Source organism: Phocoena sinus, chromosome 3 (assembly GCF_008692025.1).
Source record: "Phocoena sinus isolate mPhoSin1 chromosome 3, mPhoSin1.pri, whole genome shotgun sequence".
NCBI lineage: Eukaryota > Metazoa > Chordata > Mammalia > Artiodactyla > Phocoenidae > Phocoena > Phocoena sinus.
In genome coordinates, this window is record NC_045765.1 from 131,565,684 (window position 1) to 131,583,870 (window position 18,187).

The window sequence follows — 18,187 nt, forward strand, 5'->3', positions numbered from 1 at the left end:
TCTAAATGTAAGGCCAGAAAATATCAAACTCTTAGAGTAAAACATAGGCAGAACACTCTTTGACATAAATCACAGCAAGATCCTTTTTGATCCACCTCCTAGTGAAATGGAAATAAAAGCAAAAATAAACAAATGGGACCCAATGAAGCTTAAAAGCTTTTGCACAGCAAAGTAAACCATAAACAAAACGAAAAGAGAACTCTCAGAATGGGAGAAAATATTTGCAAATGAAGCAACTGGCAAAGGATTAATCTCCAAAATTTACAAGCAGCTCATGCAGCTCAATAACAACAACAACAAAAAAAACCCAATCCAAAAATGGGCAGAAGACCTAAATAGACATTTCTCCAAAGAAGATATACAGATTGCCAACAAACACATGAAAGGATGCTCAACATCACTAATCATTAGAGAAATGCAAATCAAAACTACAGTGAGATATCATCTCACACTGGTCAGAATGGTCATCATCAAAAAATCTAGAAACAATAAATGCTGAAGAGGGTGTGGAGAAAAGGGAACACTCTTACACTGCTGGTGGGAATGTAAATTGATACAGCCACTATGGAAAACAGTATGGAGGTTCCTTAAAAAACTACAAATAGAACTACCGTACGACCCAGCAATCCCACCACTGGGCATATACCCTGAGAAAACCATAATTCAAAAAGTCATGTACCAAAATGTTCATTGCAGCTCTATTTACAATAGCCAGGAGATGGAAGCAACCTAAGTGTCTGTCATCGGATGAATGGATAAAGAAGATGTGGCAAATATATACAATGGAATATTACTCAGCCATAAAAAGAAACGAAATTGAGTTATTTGTAGTGAGGTGGATGGACCTAGAGTCTGTCATACAGAGTGAAATAAGTCAGAAAGAGAAAAACAAATACCGTATGCTAACACATATATAGAATCTAAGGGAAAAAAAGGTCATGAAGAACCTAGGGATAAGACGGGAATAAAGACACAGACCTACTAGAGAATGGTCTTGAGGGTATGGAGAGGGGGAAGGGTAAGCTGTGACAAAGCGAGAGAGTCGCATGGACATATATACACTACCAAATGTACAATAGATAGCTAGTGGGAAGTAGCCGCATGGCACAGGGAGATCAGCTTGGTGTTTTGTGACCACCTACAGGGGTGGGATAGGGAGGGTGGGAGGGAGGGAGACACAAGAGGGAAGAGATATGGGAACATATGTATATGTATAACTGATTCACTTTGTTATAAAGCAGAAACTAACACACTATTGTAAAGCAATTATACTCCAATAAAGATGCTAGAAAAGTAAAAAGAATAAGGCTTATTTTAGGTTTATTTTCCCATGTCATTTAAGCTGTGCTATTATAAAATAATTTATATGTAACAATGTAGGTGACTATATATGATATAAATAAACACTCTTGTATTTATTACTTAGTGCAAAAAAAAAAGGAATGACTGGGAAACTGAAATACTGATTCTCAGATTGTAATGTGGAAAGGAATCTCTGTGTATATGGTATATGTGGGGGGGTGCATGTACAAAATATAAATATATATACAAAATATAAATTCCTAGGCTTCATACACTGAGATTTTGATGGTTTTAATAAACTTCCTAAGTTTTTCTGATATAGGTGGTCTGAAGCAATTGTTACAATACTTTCTATTAAATCGTTCAATTGTTAACACACACACAGAGTGTCTTTAGATCTATCTCGAATGACATCCCTCAGTTGACATCATGATTCCCAGCAAATGCACTTATAATATACTGCTTCCCTTTAGTACTTATTAATAATTTGTGTAATATAGCCTTCCTCTCTAAAGTGCAAACTCCATGAACCCAGGGCCCCCCTTTACTTTCTATTTAGTTATATTCCTCAAGTAGGCAACATACCTCACCCTGAGTGGGTGCCCAGTAAATATCTGTTGAGTGAACGACATTAGATGGTGGGGTAAGCAGAATATTTTTGGAGTCATTATTGTCCAAAAATATCCATATTCTAATCCCCAAGAATTTGAATATGTTCAATATGAATATGAAAGTGTTATGTTACCTGGCAAGGGAGAACTAAGTTTGCAGATGGAATTAAGATTGCTAATAAGCTGACCTTAAAATAAGGGAATTATACTGGATTATCTAGGTGGGCTTAATGTAATCCCAAAGGTCCTTTAACATGCAAGAGGGAGGCAGATCCTATGATAAACCATAATGGAAAAGAATACATATATGTATAAAAAAGAATGTATATGTATATATATATATATATATATATATATATAACTGAATCACTTTGCTGTACAGGATTAATTAAAACTACATTGTAAATCAACTGTATTCCAATTAAAAAAAAAAGAGAGAGGCAGAAGAGGTCAGGGTCAGAGAGAAATTTGAAGATGCTACATTGCTTGATTTGAAGATGGAGGAAGGGACCACAAGCTGAAGAAAGCAAGCAGCCTCTAGAAGGAAGAAAAGCCAAGAAATGGATTCTCCCCTAGAGCCTCCAGGAAGGATACAGCCCTACAGATACCTGGATTTTAGCCCAGTGAAACCTATTTTGGACTTCCGACCTCTACAACTCTAAGAGAATACATTTGTGTTAAGCCACTACATTTGTGGTAACTTCTTATAGTAGCAACAGGAAACTAACATAGATGGTAATGGGAATGCTAAGTGCTGGTTGCATTTATTGAGCCTTTACCTTGCAAGTACTTTATTTCTACCCTTCCTTATCAGTATGAAAAGGTATTATCCCATTTTGCAGATGAGACATCAGAGGATCAGAATGGTCAAGTAATGCCAAAGGGTTTCTATTAGCACACAGTGGGGTGGGGCTGCAGACCTCTCAAATCCACACTCTGATGTGCCAGTGCTGTTCAAAGTGGTGCCCAGACATTGTTACTGATCCATATTGAAAGAGTACAGACATTGAGACTGCATGTATAGAACATTTTATAGTAACTATTTTTTGTATAATATTGAAAGGTAATTTTGTGTTTGTTAAATCTAGTAATAAAAATGGGGACTTATTTTAATTGTCTTTTTAATTTCATTTTTCAGCAATTTATTCTTACTGTACATATATTTTTTAATTGACTCACTCTGGATTGGAGGGAAAAAAAAAAAACTGGTTCCAAATCCTTGATGCTTTGATAAGCACTTCACTGACCACAATGCTAAGATTTGTAGTTGTTATGGGTCCTTGACTCTAGCTTTACTAGTCTCCCCCAAAGTGGTGAGGGTGGGGAGTCTGGCCTACAGCTGCTCAGGGCCTTCCTGGGGAGGGGTTGGGGTGTAGGGACAGCCTGGTCCTCAGAAGTGTCATCTTCCCTGAGGGCAAATCTTTCCCAGTTCTTCTTCCAGCCGTGCCGCAAAGCCTTACCATTTCTACCTTTTCTCTTTCCTTTCAGTAAAGGATTTTCAAAGTTTATTTTAACTTTTTCTTCTCTTTCTTTGGTCAATTTTTTATGAGAGTGCATGCCCCCCACATATTTCACATAGTCTGCATTTTTATGAATCCAAGAATAAATGCATTTTTGGCTAACAACTAAGAAGTATTTTGAGACTCATGGGGCTGTATTTTCATCTTTTGCAGAGCAAAATTTGAAGCAGATGCAGTTGCGTGCAGAACTCTTTAATTCTGCACCCTGTTTCAGAGGTCCTGCTGACAGTCCACATCCCTTGAGAAATATGTTAACACTTTAATGAAAACTGATCTGATATGAAGTATCTCAGTTTAGAGGGATGAGTCATCCAAAGAACAAGGAGCTGGGGTTTTCCTTGTTCCTTCAAACTGCTTTGGGTCAGTTGCCTTTTGACCTTTGCTTTGCTAAGGAGAGGGGCTTCTGCTGTGGAGATGTTTAGCAGGCAAGCAGAGGAGAGGATGGAGGGTGGTCAGAGTAGGGCCAAGGTTCAAAGCCCAATGAGACCACTGGGGGCAGATGAGAACTTGCCCAAACTAATCACTGCTGTTTCCCATCCCCCATCCCTCCACCCCACCACCACCCCAAGTTCCATGATGGAGCCAGACCAAGTCGAGGGGAGTTTGTGTGATTGAAAGAGAAAAAACCGGACTTCCCTGGTGGCGAAGTGGTTAATAATCCGCCTGCCAATGCAGGGGACACAGGTTCTAGCCCTGGTCCGGGAAGATCCCACATGCCGCGGAGCAACTAAGCCCGTGTGCCACAACTACTGAAGCCCACGCGCCTAGAGCCCGTGCTCCGCAACAAGAGAAGCCACCGCAATGTGAAGCCCACGCACCGCAATGAAGAGTAGCCCCTGCTAGCCGCAACTAGAGAAAGCCCGCGCGGAGCAACAAAGACCCAACGCAACCAAAAATCAATAAATAAATTTAAAAAAAAAAGAAAGAGAAAAAACCTACCAACCTATTCTACTCATGGAATCTTCCACTTTCAACAAATCTGGAAGCAACCACTGTCATCGTCTAGTTCAATTTTCTTATTCTACAGCTGTGCTCAAATGCTACACTTGGCTCTAACTTTGCTTTGTACAGTTATCACCTAAGTAGATGTCAAAAAGTTCCTTGAACGAGTGAATGAATGAGTGGAATTGAGATCAGCAAAGGTAAACATATTGTCCATGATGACAGATTTCAGAATATATCAGACTTATTTCCATACAGTCCAGCAGGCTTGCCGTCAATACCAGTACAGAACTAGAGTGCTCCTGGTGTGAATTCAGAGTTGGCACTGGTTTTCTCCCAGCTAGCTGAGGGTTAAAAAAATATCGCAGCTGGGTTTAACTGGCTCTAGAAGCAGGAATTCTATACATTTTAAGTCAAGAGGTCCTGGATCCCAACGGATGAAAGGTTTCTTATGGTTGGAAGGGCTAAGCCTGGGTGAACATTGTGCATTACCTTATTTCACCTTAGAAAAGTAGAAGCTAGGTTGTGGAGGGTTGGCCATGGTTAGAATGCTCCAAGGCAGAGGGTTCTTTCAACTCTGCTCTGATTGGAGCTAAGCAGGCATATTTACCATTTTCCCAATAAAATATAGAGTAAAGTTCAGCCCCACCCCCAAATCTTCCAAATGTTACAGATTTAAGTCACTATTAGGATCAAAATTAAGGAAATGTCAACAGCTTTCAGTAGCCAAAAACTCATCTTCCTTTTTCTGAAAAATCATTCAGAGTTTAGGAATAACTCCAGGGAGAATAAATGAAATGTAACTGGGATGTTGGCTTGTCGATATCTGACTGGGAAAAAGACTAGCCTGGAAAAGTGACCATGAGCTTTGCCTCACAGATGGGCAGCATGAACAATGAACAATGCCGTGATGCAGCACAAGCCCGGCTGCTGTCAGAAGACTTGATGGGGCAGGTGATGTGCCTTCTCAGAGCTTTGTTTTCTTCATATGAAAATGATCATGACAATACTTCCCTCACAGAACTGTTGTGACAAGGTTTATTAGGAGAATAGATGTATATTAATAATAATGGCTAAAATTTTTCTAGCACTTACTATGTGCTAAGGCACTTTCTTGTTTGTTTGTTTGTTTTTTAGTCTAGCTTATCTCAGAATCACCTTTAGGAAAATTATTTATCCTTTATCCTCTTAGCTTTTATTCTTTATTGAGAATGACCTCTAGAAATTAGTAATTTTACCTACCTCAGAGAGTTGTTGCAAAGATTAAATAAGTCAATCTGTGAACATGCTTACTAAAGTATATGACCCGTGGTAAGTCCTCAATGAGTGTTAGGTATTCGGATCCTTTATATTATTCTGCCTAGTGGTAATTAACAATATAATATTGAGTTCCTATGAATATTACCTGACTGAGGAAGGAGAAGAAGAGGACGATGGGACTTGCAGTGACTGAGCAAAGAGGGGGGGAGGAAGGAAGGGAAGAAGAGTGAGGTCAAGACATTCATTCCCATCTTCTTCCCTGTGGGGTTCCTGTGGGCCGCCTGGCTGCAATCCTTGCTACGACCCTCTTCAGACAGCTTTCTCTCTGGGGCTCTGGTTAGGGCTTCCTCCCCTGGCCCATTCAGGCTTAAGGATGGTGAAAACTTCCCTCTGTAGCTAGCTGAGGGCACTGCACTATCACTTATAGTTTCCCTGTTTTCTGTCCACACTTTGGAAAATAGTCCCTTTATTACATTCTCCTTGAATTGTCCAAACAAGGCCTATACAGTCTTCCTGGGTACTGTCTCTCGTGTTCATTCCATTCCTGTGCCAACACTCAATAGAGGTAGCAAATACTACTTCAGAGGAATAAATTCTATAATTCCCAAATTGGTCAACCTGATATGTTTCTTTTACACTTCTACATTCCTTGTACTCCCTTCCCATCTCATCTCACATGGGAGGGTTGTGACTTTGTTCAGATTTTTCTACACAGGGGCAGTGGAAGGACAAGGGTTAGAGGCCTTTGGAGCATGGGTAAGAGGGTCTTGGATGAATTTAGGTTAGATAGTTTAAGAATGAGGCCAGGACGGTGCTAATAGAGTGGAAGAAAGTCAAATAGAACAAAGGACTTATGATCTGTATGAGGCTGAAGATCAAGCACTGGGGGAATGGAGAGAAAAGACAGCTGAAAATATAAGAAGTTCAGTTTAAGGAAGAGATAGTAGGTTCAGATTTCAGAGCTACAGCAGTTCCAAGAGATGACAAGAGCCACAGTGTGGTGGGATCAGGTGGGTTAAGTGGAGCATAGGTGACAGCCACTGTATTTGAGGAGGTCCAGGAAATGGAAGGCAAGGTGAAGGATGAGTTGCCCATGTGGTCACTGATATCACCGTGGATGAAGGCACAGGTTGGTGCTGAAAGGACAGTGAGCTGGGTGTTGAAGATGTCAGTGATCTCAGGGAGTGAACCAGGATGTTAGTAGGTGACAGCAGTAGGAGGGACAGCTCTGTGGCACACATCTCAAAGGAGGAGTAACTCAAGGGCAGTTCTTCCCATTTGTGAATTCCAATACTTCTAGGCCCTAAGGAAGATTTATGGGAGAATAAACAACCTCCTGTACATTTGACTCACAGCAGAAAACAGATGGCATACGCATTTTAGGCAAAACGTTTCAGCACAGAGGGAACCTAGGGTAAGAGATGAACGAGTCGCACTTGGGAAGGAAAGTGACCGTGACAAACGTGTTTATTTGAACGTTGACCCAAATCTCTAAAAGTCTCAAAAGTTTTCTCCCATAATTTTACCTTCCCAATAGAAATGTTTTCATACCCATTTTTTCAGCATTTGTGTAATATGTTCTTCCTTTAAATACTGTAGTTTTGCAAGAATTTTCTGGTTTAAAAATGATTCAGTTCTTTAACTGATAAATAAGTCCTGCAAAATTACACAATCCATTTCTCATAGTTTGAGTGAAAACTGAGAAGATAAAAAGCAAGAGTAAGATCCAGGATATGAGATTAGTTTCCATGTAATTTACTGTAAAATATGATCTGCCATTTCATTTAGTGTTTTAACTCTAGAATCAATTTTAAACATTTTGCAAAGGAAAGACTGAAAATAAGATGAATATTTAAACAATACAAATAAATTTCTTGAGGCCAACAAAACTCTTCTTGGTTATTCTCTCAAGAATCATTCCCTTGTTGGTCTCCACCTGCTGAACTTTTGCCTCTGACAGAGAAGCCGAAACTTACTTTCTTAGACCACAGGACAGAAGCATCAGCCTTGCACTTGGGGAAGTTCAGGTTGATCCTGGTTCAGGTTGTGTGGTGAGTTGGCTATTTCCCCCATTATCCATTTTCTCTTCTTTTCCATTTCCCCTGGATTTGTTGCTGGACCCTGACCACCCAGAATAAAGACAGTATTTCCCAGCCTCGCTTGAAGCTACGTTTGACCACGTACCTAAATTTCAGCCCATTTGATGTATTTGAGGCTGTTGATAAACAAAGTTACTGTTCAGGTTGCTATCAGTTCCACAGAATCCCCCTTGATGGATAGGAGCACAGAGATTAGCATCTTTCTCTGCACACATCAGCTGTATTACATGGGAGCATTGCCTAACCTCTTGCTACCATCTGTAAAATGAGAATAATATATCCACCTCATGGGGTGATTCTGAGCACTGAAAAAAAAAATAATGATAATAAAAGACAGTATTTAATCAAGTGCTTTCCATGTGCCAGGATCTGGGTACACATATTCAGTACCAGAGATTTAATAAATGCCAACACAAGTCTCCCAGCATCCTACCCACACTGTGAAAGCTGTGATGCCCTGGACTGCCCAGTGCCGCCCACATGAGTCAACAGGCATCTTAGCCCTAGGGCTCTTCTCCAGAGGACACAGTTCTGAGCTCACGGGACTTTAGTCTCATGAGACAACCTGAGTGAAAACAACTCTTCTGTGTTGAAAATAGTTCCTTTCCTACCCTTGACCCTGATATATTGTAGTAAACCAAATAATGTGAGTCACCCGCAAGTGTCCTTGTCTCTCATGCAAAGGAAAGAGGGAAGAAAATATACCAGATATTCTCTGCAGTTTTGTCCAAGTCCTCCGAATATGTCTGGGCATGTCTGAATCCCAGGATGACCAGTATCCAGTTGAAACGTACTCACCTTCTCCCCCACCCCAAACCCTAGCAGCAACAACTGTGCACATCACTTTCCAAAAATGGAGGGTTGGGCTCCTAATATCTTTTCACATTTTACTGTGGTACAGTTGTCACCTTCTGGGGACAAAAGGGTCTCTGAACCCAGGAGCTCCTTTCTCCCCATGTGGGCAGGAATCAAAGAAAAATATTAGAGAACCACATCAAAAGACTAAGAGCTGCTGCCTTCTGCAGTGTGGGCCCAGGTAATTTAACTCTGTGGGTCAGACCCGATTTCATTATTGAGGAGCTGATAAAATGAGGTGGATGTGTCAGTAATCATTACATAAGGGTTCATACTGCCAAAGAGCAGGTGACTTACATTCTGATCTCTTGGCATTGACCGGAGGCAATTCAGATCTTGGGGATAAGTTTGTCTCCACAAGACACCCCAAGCCTGGGGACCCTAATGCCAAGCCCTGGCCCAGTGACCCACAAAACCCAAAGCAGGGGGAGAGGTGCAGCTCCACTGCTGGCCTTTTCCTGCATCGCTGCCGCGGAGGGTGGCCGGCGGGACTGTGTGAATTGGAGCTGGCCCTGGCCTCTCAGTCTGTCTGGAACACCAGCCAAGGCGAGGTTTACTAAAAGAAGCCTGGGGTGCATGGCAGCCCGCGCGGTCACTTGCGGTGGTCAGGAGAAAGGGCTAAAGAGAGTCTTAATAATTTTGTGAGGAAGGAAATGAAGCTGCTATTAGAGGACATTCCCTGGTCAATCTTTTTTTTTTTTTTTTTTGCGGTACGCGGGCCTCTCACTGTTGTGGCCTCTCCCGTTGCGGAGCACAGGCTCCGGACGCACAGGCTCAGCGGCCATGGCTCACGGACCCAGCTGCTCCGCGGCATGTGGGATCTTCCCGGACCAGGGCACGAACCCGCGTCCCCTGCATCGGCAGGCGGACTCTCAACCACTGCGCCACCAGGGAAGACCGATTTTTTTTTTTTAAAGGTGGAATTAGGGTTGGTGAGGATGAGACACCAAAGAAGAATGGAGAGGAGGACTAGTCTTCAAATATATATAAACATTTCTACTTTGAGACTCTTAGATATGGAGTTTAACTAAAAAACCATCTCTAGTTTTGCAGGGCTGGTCAGCATAAGACAATTAGGTGGTTGTCCTCGCCAGATACTTTGTAACCATAAAATAACAGCCTTAGAATTGTCCCCATTCCTTTGCTACTCAAAGTGTAGTTCATGGCCTGGCAGCCTTAGCAACAATTGGGAGCTTGTTAGGAATGCAGAATCCCAGACTCTGGCCCTTCCCCACTAAAAGGGATCTACATTTCAACAGGATTCCCAGGTGGTCTAATGCACAACAACATTTGAGAACCACTGGTCTAGAGATCATCCCACCTCATAGGTGTGGAAAGTTGGGGCCCAGAAACAGTGAGGAATGTGACCTAGATGTCTTCCTTTGTGGTAAATCTGCAAAGATGACTTTATTTCCCTGAAACTGAACCTGGATTTTGAGCCCAGCTTTCTGTTCTATAGAAGAAATCTTATTCTTGCCCAGTCACGGTAGTTCTGGATTTTTTCAGTCTTGTTTGGGTAAACAGTTAACTAAGGATTGTCCTTCACTCTTTTCTCCTGACTTTCTGTGCAGGGGTGATCTTCAGTTCTGGAATTAGAGGGGCAGGGCTGCCAGGGACAATTGTGCCATTTGCCCATCCCAAGCTACCTGGAACCAGAGGCAGGTTGAAATGAGGCTGAAACTCCTTCCTCTGCTCGCTCTCCATGTTAGAGCCCTCCATGGGGCAGTTTCTGCATGGAAGAAGAGGCATCTTTTACTAACTCACACGAAGCCTCCTGGACAGGACAGCTCAGCAGAGGCCCTGGGTCGGGGCTGCTTGGTCCAGGGTGGTCCCCAGTAGAGATCAGCATGTACAGAGAGAAACCTCATCTCACTGTCTGAACAGCCCTGCAAGGACTGACTGACTAATCAGAGACGCCGTGAGGGCTGTGCATTTTTATACACTCAGGGCCTGGAGAACTTATAGATATGAAAGAATGCAAGTTCCTCTTTGGATTTGACATTTCTTTACTTCTTAAGATACATAAATGTCTTCTTCAAGGGACCTTAATCAGTGTGAGTCTCAATCTCTTTGAGCAGACTGAAGAATTAGGAAATTTATAACTTGACCTTAGAGGGTAGAGATCATCTTCTTAAAGTTATGATGTCTACTACGTAGCAACTACCAGTAGGATAAGATACATCCCACCAGGGTCTCATGCCCCTGGACGGGTCATCTGAACCCTGGTTTGGTCTAGTTCAATCACAAGTAAGCTGAGAAAGTTAGCCCTAAATATTGTATGTGGTGGTATAGTAGTTTCCTTAGTGAAACTGGGAAGATTTGGAATTACATATAAAAATGTTTAAGGAACTCAAGCAATAATATTGATATTTTATATTAAGGTATACGAAAATATTTTATATTCCACGTGCTTATCATGTTTAGGAGAACTGGGCCTATTAGAGTAAAAGGTCAGCCTTATAACTGCAATTTGAAATTTATAATTGAGTAATTGATTTTAACTTTTTTTAAGTTGAAATCTTACTGTTCTATTTTCTCTTGGGAAGGTAGAAAATTGAATTGGAAATAAAGTGGAAAGCCCCCTAAGTAGAAATAAACATATTAAAATATAAACGTCATTTGAAATATTTGAATGTGTTTACCTTCAAAAATAGAACCAAATATTAAGCAAAGATCTCCCAGACAGCAATTGTCTGAATAATATTTGCAAGACAAGCAAACTTTATTCACAAACCTCAGAATAGTGTTGCCTCTGCAAAACCACAGTTAGGGGCACGAAAAACAGAATTATCAATGAGCTGTCTTTCATTGCTAAGGTGTTTGGTTCTACTGGGGGTTGGGTCATGCACCCTGACCCCAGGAGACAATTCCCAAGAGAGTTCTCAGTGCTCTTCATGGTCAGGGTGGGGCGAGGAGGTGGAGTGAGATTTCCTACAGCTGCCCATTGCCCACATCCCCAGACACTTCATTCAGCCTTTCTTATTCTACCGCTCAGGCATCATGGTGGTCAGGAGCTTCTCTATGGAGCCGCATCTTCTCTGTGGACCAGCATCTCCTAAACTACATCTAGACAGCAAGGCCCAGGTCCCCTCTGCCCTTGTACCCTCCTTTCCTGGGTTTCTTTCCCTCACCCTCACTGCCAGGGTTTTAACTCAGGAGAGGGGAAGGTTCTCACCACACAAACAGCTCACTCATTACCTCTCCTCCCCTCATTGGGAAACTTCTCCACCAAAAAGGCAGAAATCTAGCTCTTCATCTAGTCTCTTTCAGTCTATTGTTTTATGCTTTATACCCTCTTCTTCAGGTTCTGGGTAGTGACGGATCCAGGATGGCCACAACAATATGTTCATTTCACATGCTCGTCCCCATGTGATCTTCCCAGTCTCTCATCAAGAGGTGGAATCTAGGTGAGTTAGTGATGTGCTCTGATAATAGAGTCCAATGACAGTGACACTGGATAACTTTCAAAGTAAGTCATAAAAGGTGATGCAAATTCTGCCTTGTTCATTGGAATATACATGTGCTTGGATTCCCAAGCTACTCTGAGGCCAGAAGCCAAGCCATGTGGGAAGTCCACATGTAGGTGCTCTGATCTTCAGTTCTTCCCATCTGTATTAGTTTTCTAGGGCTACTGTAACAAAGTACCACAGACTGGGTGGCTTAAGCAACAAACATTTATTTTCTCACAGTTCTTTAGGCTAGAATTCCAAGATCAAGGTGTCAGCAGGGTTGGTTTCTTCTGAGGGCTATAAGGGAATGATGTATCCTAGGCCTCTCTCCTTGGCTTGTAGATGGCTGTCTTCTCCCTGAGTCTTCACTCTGTACATGTCTGTGTTAAAATTTCCTATTCTCTCAAGGATAACAGCCCTACTGGATTAGGGCCCACCCTAGTGACCTTATTTTAACTTAATTACTTCTGTAAAGACTGTATCTCTAAATATAGCCATATTCTGAGGTACTAAGGATTAGAACTTCAACATATGAATTTGTGTGTGTGTGTGCGTGTGTGTCTCTATTTCTGGGCAGGCAGATTCTTAACCACTGCGCCACCAGGGAAGCCCACTGCTTCTTTTTCTTTCTTTTTTCCAGATTTTATTTTATTTTATTTTGATTACCAAAGCAAAGACATTGATAAAGCAAATACAACCTGCAATAATAAATACATCTGCAATAGGTGCTAAATATCATTAAATTATTATATAATGTAGACAGTAAACATGGTCCATTTTTGCTTCTTTCCAACAGAATACATTTGATCACATTTTTTTTTATACATCAGGTTCTTATTAGTCATCCATTTCATACACATCAGTGTATACATGTCAATCCCAATCTCCCAATTCATCACACCCCCACCCCCTCCCCCCCCCCACTACTTTCCCCCCATTGGTGTCCATATATTTGTTCTCTACATCTGTGTCTCAATTTCTGCCCTGCAAACAGGTTCATCTGTACCATTTTTCTAGGTTCCACATATATGCGTTAATATACGATATTTGTTTTCCTCTTTCTGACTTACTTCAGTCTGTATGACAGTGTCTAGATCCATCCACGTCTCAACAAGTGACCCAATTTTGTTCCTTTTTATGGCTGAGTAATACAACATATGAATTTTGAGGACATAATTCAGTTCCTATTATAATTCATAGCAGGATCCATGAGCATAATAAAATAGTTATTTTATGCCATTAAGTTTAGGATGACTTATTATGCAGCAATAACAACCAGAACATGGGCCTTGGCATTCAAGGTAAGTTTTTAAATTTTAAAAAGTTTCTCTTTTCAAGTACCCTTTCAACACTTGTTGTTTGTTATAAGTTTAAAACATTAACTGAGAAACCCTGCTAACTCTTTTGTTCTAAGCTGCATCCATTCTCATTGAGTCAATGGAGCAATAGAGAAAAAAATATTAAAGAAAAATTTAGTTATTATCCCAAGAGAATATCTGGCAACACATTCACACATCAATTTCATGGAGCTTCTACTGTCAGCCAGATACTGCTAAGTGGTCATCAAAACATAAGCGACATAAGTGGTCCCTGCTCCAGGAAGCTTACTGTCCAGTGGAAAAGACAGACATTATTTAATTGCTAAATAAGTATCAAAGTACTGAGGAGTGGCATATGGTGTTATGAGAGTAAGTAATAGGGAACTGACCTAGTCCAGTGGTCAGGAAAGACTGACACTGTGGTGGGAGAGAACATGGCCCAAATGCAGGAGGAAAACAAGGAACTTGATAACCATCCAAAGCAGTCATCCACTGAAGGATATTTAGAGTGCAGGAGAGAAGCGAGAGGGTGAGGGTGACATGATAAAAGTGCATTCCATGTATTTGAAGTTACTTTCGTAGAATATGGAGAATAGTTTGGACAAGGGGAAAGTGGAATGGGCAAATCAGTTAAGTGGCTTTACTCAAGATGAGAGATAAAATCGTCAAGATGAAAGAATGATGTATTTTCCTCTGGGGTGGTGGTAGTGATGGGGAAAAAATGGACAGATGAAAAAATATATTTCTAGGGGGCAAAATCAATAGGACTTGGTGATGGACTGGGTATTGTTGGTACAGCAAAGAGAGCTAGTCAAAAATGACTCCTGCCTTTCTACTTTCTTATCTGGGTGAATTGTGGTGCCATTCCTTAAGATAGAGGCCTCTGGACCAGGTTTGAGGAGGAGAGTCATCAGTTCAGTCTAGGACTACACTGCCCCACATGGTAGCCACTAGCCACAAATTTAATTTACTTTAAACAGAATTAAAATTTTAGCTCCTCCATTGTACTTGCCACATCTCAAGGGATCAACAGTCACGTGTGGCTAGTGGCTATCATATTGTACAGTGCAAATATAGAATATTTCCATCATCATAGAAAGTTCTAGTGGACAGTACTGGTTTAGAGACATTGAGTTTGAGATGTCTTTGAGACATCTAGAAGGAGCTGTAAAGTCAGCAGTCGATTATGTTGTTCTGGAGCTCAGAGGAGGGTTCTAGCTGTAAACCTATATTCCAACCACACATTTTACCAAATATTCATTGAGACCTTAATATGTTTTTTTCACTGCTGTGCCTCTGATACCTAGACTAGTATCTGCCAAAAAGTCTCACAGAGCTTACCCTCTCATAGGGATGAACAGATAATAAACAAATATAGACTTTTTCAGATGGTAACGTGCTAAGAAAAAAATCAAAGTAAGCAGGATAGGAGGTGAGAAGGGGTATGGGGCTATTTTAGCTCTGGTGGTCAGGGGAGTTCTCTCTTATAAGGAGACATTTTAACTAGACCTGGAAGAAGTGAGATATACTCAAGGCGGAAGGAGGGAGTGTGCCCATTGTGGGTATTTGAAGCCTTGGGCATGAGTGAGGTGTCCTAGGAGAGAGCATGGAGGGAGAGGTGAGCCCCTGCGCTTACCTGTTGGGGTAAGAAAGGCCAACCCTGCAGAGGAGACAGAGAAGAAGCAGGAGGAAAATCAGGAGAAGGTTGGGTCATGGAAGCTGAGGAAGGAGAATGTGCTGAGAGGGGAGGTGTGGCAGCACCTCTGATGCTCTGAGGCCTTTGGTATTGCTGCTTTGTTGGAGGTATGAATGAGTGAGTATGTGTGTGTGTGTGTGTGTGTGTGTGTGTGTGTGTGTGTGTGTATGAGCAGATTGGAGTAGGTTGAGGAGCCTGTAGTGGGTGAGGAAAGCAAGGCCCAAGTCCAGACAATTCTGGAAGAAACAGAGATATCAAAGTAGTGAAGGGATCTGCTGGGAATCTGGACAGAGTCCCGATCAGATATCTGCTCTACCCTTCACCTTCTGTCACTCCAACACAGCATCTATTCAGGTTGGAACACCAGCCAATAGGACTCAGGGGAGAGAAGGTTCTGGGTCCCTCTAGGTCACTCCTCTGAGTTAGAAAACAAAAGCAGTAAAGGCAAATGTGGAAATGTTGCCCAGAGGGGAGAGGAAGCAAGGACTAGGGGTCAGCTGAGATGCTGGATGTTTACCAATTCATTCAGTTATTTATTCAACAAACTACTGGTAGAGAGTATTGAACTGCATCCTTGGAACAAACAATAGTAATATTAGTACTTACTGGGCACTGCCACGTGCTAGGCTCTGTTCTGAACACTGTACACATATACTCATGAAAACTTCATAACAACCCTGTGAAGTGGATGTCGTCATTGACCCATTTTACAGATGAAGACTTAGGTGCAGAGCAATTAAGCAAGGTCCCACACCAAGTGATGAAGCTGGGATTCAAACCCCACCAAGAAGAGGGTCCTGTAAGGAGGCATCAAAGGACAGGTACTATCCGCTCACTTGCTCAGCAAGCACTTACGGAGCACCTACTGTTGATAAGCGCTGGGGGGACAAGGATGAACTGAACCCAGTCCCTGCCCTCCTGAGGCTTACAGTATGGTGGGGGAAACTGATGCTTAAACAGGCACTAAAATATAGTGTGGTAAATTGTGGGAATTCCAAACCCAGCTCTTGGAGATCAGGCAAGGCTTTTCCAGAGAAGAGTGGAGAATAAATGGAATTCTGAAGGAGGCATGCAGTTGGCTTACCAGGCAGGCATAAAGGGAGAGGAGTAAAAGCCACATCCACAGGCTGACAGAGCAGCACAGCTGCGGCTGGAGAGGGAAGGAAGGTGGGAAAAGTCCAGAACCCAGATGTTCTTTAAGGAGATTAGACACTTGAAGTTCCGAGCCTGCCAGTAGCTAGAAGACCATTGAGGGTGACAGGAGGCCTGATTTATAGGTGGGGAAGTAGTGGCACCAGAGGAAGTAGTGAAGCACTAAAGACAGACCTTGGCGGGCTTCACAGTGACCAAGATTCTCTTCTTGACCAGCTCCAGGCAGGCTCCTCCAAGCCCTCTTCTCAACCAGGCCTCTGCCTTGGCCTAAAAGACTTGAACACACACTAACATAACTTCTAACAGCTCAAGGCCACACCCCCAGGATGACTCTTGCTGCCCTTAACGTGCCTGCCTGAGAAAACTCAAGAATTTACTCTTTGCTCCAGCCAGCACCAGGGATTGGCCCCTGACCACCCTTTCTTAGAGCATTTACTGGAAAGGGATTGCAATTGTGAACCCTTCCTCTGTCCCTCTGAGGTATACACGTATCTTCTACAACTCAGGAGTGTCTTTCTCAAGGACCTGAAAGCCATTTCTTACAATGTTATCATCAGGAAGGAAAGGGCCTCTGTCTCCCAGTCTTTGTGGGAGGACAGAATTCTAACTTTGATAACTGTCCGCTAACAGACACTGCTGGTCTAATCACATTTACACCAAGCAAGCATCTGTGATCTTTCACTTCCCTGATTCTACTGAGCCCCTTGCTCACCTCCCCTCCCCACCCCCTCATTCTCCCTTTAAAATGCCCAGTCACTTCTGTACAAATTGAAGTTCAGTTCAGTTCACTCTGGACTCTTTTCCCTATTATGATAGTATATTACTGATTAAAATCTGTCCTTTTCACTTTAATTAGTGTCTGGCTTTGGTTGTCTCTGACAACAGTTCGGCTCAAAACCAGATGAGAAAACACCAAACTCACCGGGCAGAATTATTTCAGCTTGTGTCCGGCCACGTACAGTGTAAGTACCTGTTCACACATTCCCTGAAGCCTGATGCACAGAGGGTCGAGCACACTGGGCCATTCAATCTCGTCTGACCTCCTGGGCCTGACATGGCCAGTTATACTCTCATGCAGAGCAAGACACCGCTGACTCACTGAAAACAGAGTGCGTTTATAAACAGGAAGCTGAGTGTGTGACCACAGACATTCAGCATCTGATAGCAATTGTTGAATGTGGCAAAAGAAAAGTTTGAATTAAAAAAAAAAATCTATGCCACTAAATTAGAACTCTCTAGTTTGTGGAAATAAAATCCTACTATTGATCATTTATTAAATACTTAAATACAGGGAGTTCTTATTTGCTCAGACCAAGCCAGTAAGTCAGGCAGCCTGCAAATATTGATTGAATCCCTTGGAGCGTGCGGTTTTCCCTTTTCTCATTCTCCTCTCTCTCCCAAGCACAGCAAAAAGGCTCCTTGATGAGGCTCTCGTGGTCCATACAGAAGGGATTTGTTTTCCCTTTGACTCTGACAGCCTGCACTCCAGGCTGGGGCTCTGTGATATTGTAAGCACAGTCTCTACCAGGAGGGCCCCCAGAAGGGATGCACAAATACTGGCACTTAAAACCTGCCGTGCAGTGACACCTACAAAGCATTGAGTGGCAGGTGCTGAAGTTGAAATGGAGATGTGCTGGAAGCCACCATAGGAGAGGGTGTCAGAGGACTTGTGCTTTCCCTACTTTGAGCAGCAGGGGTTCCCTCTCGTTCATGGTGTGGGTTGGTTTCGAGCAAACTGACCCAAGAAGGTTGAATTCAGTGGCCAAGGAAAGAACCAGGTGATTATCCCAAAAAGGTCTTCCGGGAATTGGCACCATTGCCACATTTTTCCTCAGGGCAAAGGTACCTGAGTGATGTTTGGAATCTCCCCACTTCCTGTCTATGATATCATGCTCTGGATAATAATAGCACAGTACCTGGTACATGTGAAGTTATAGGGAGTAGCTAAGTGCTTTATGTGCACAGTTTTATTTAATCCTACA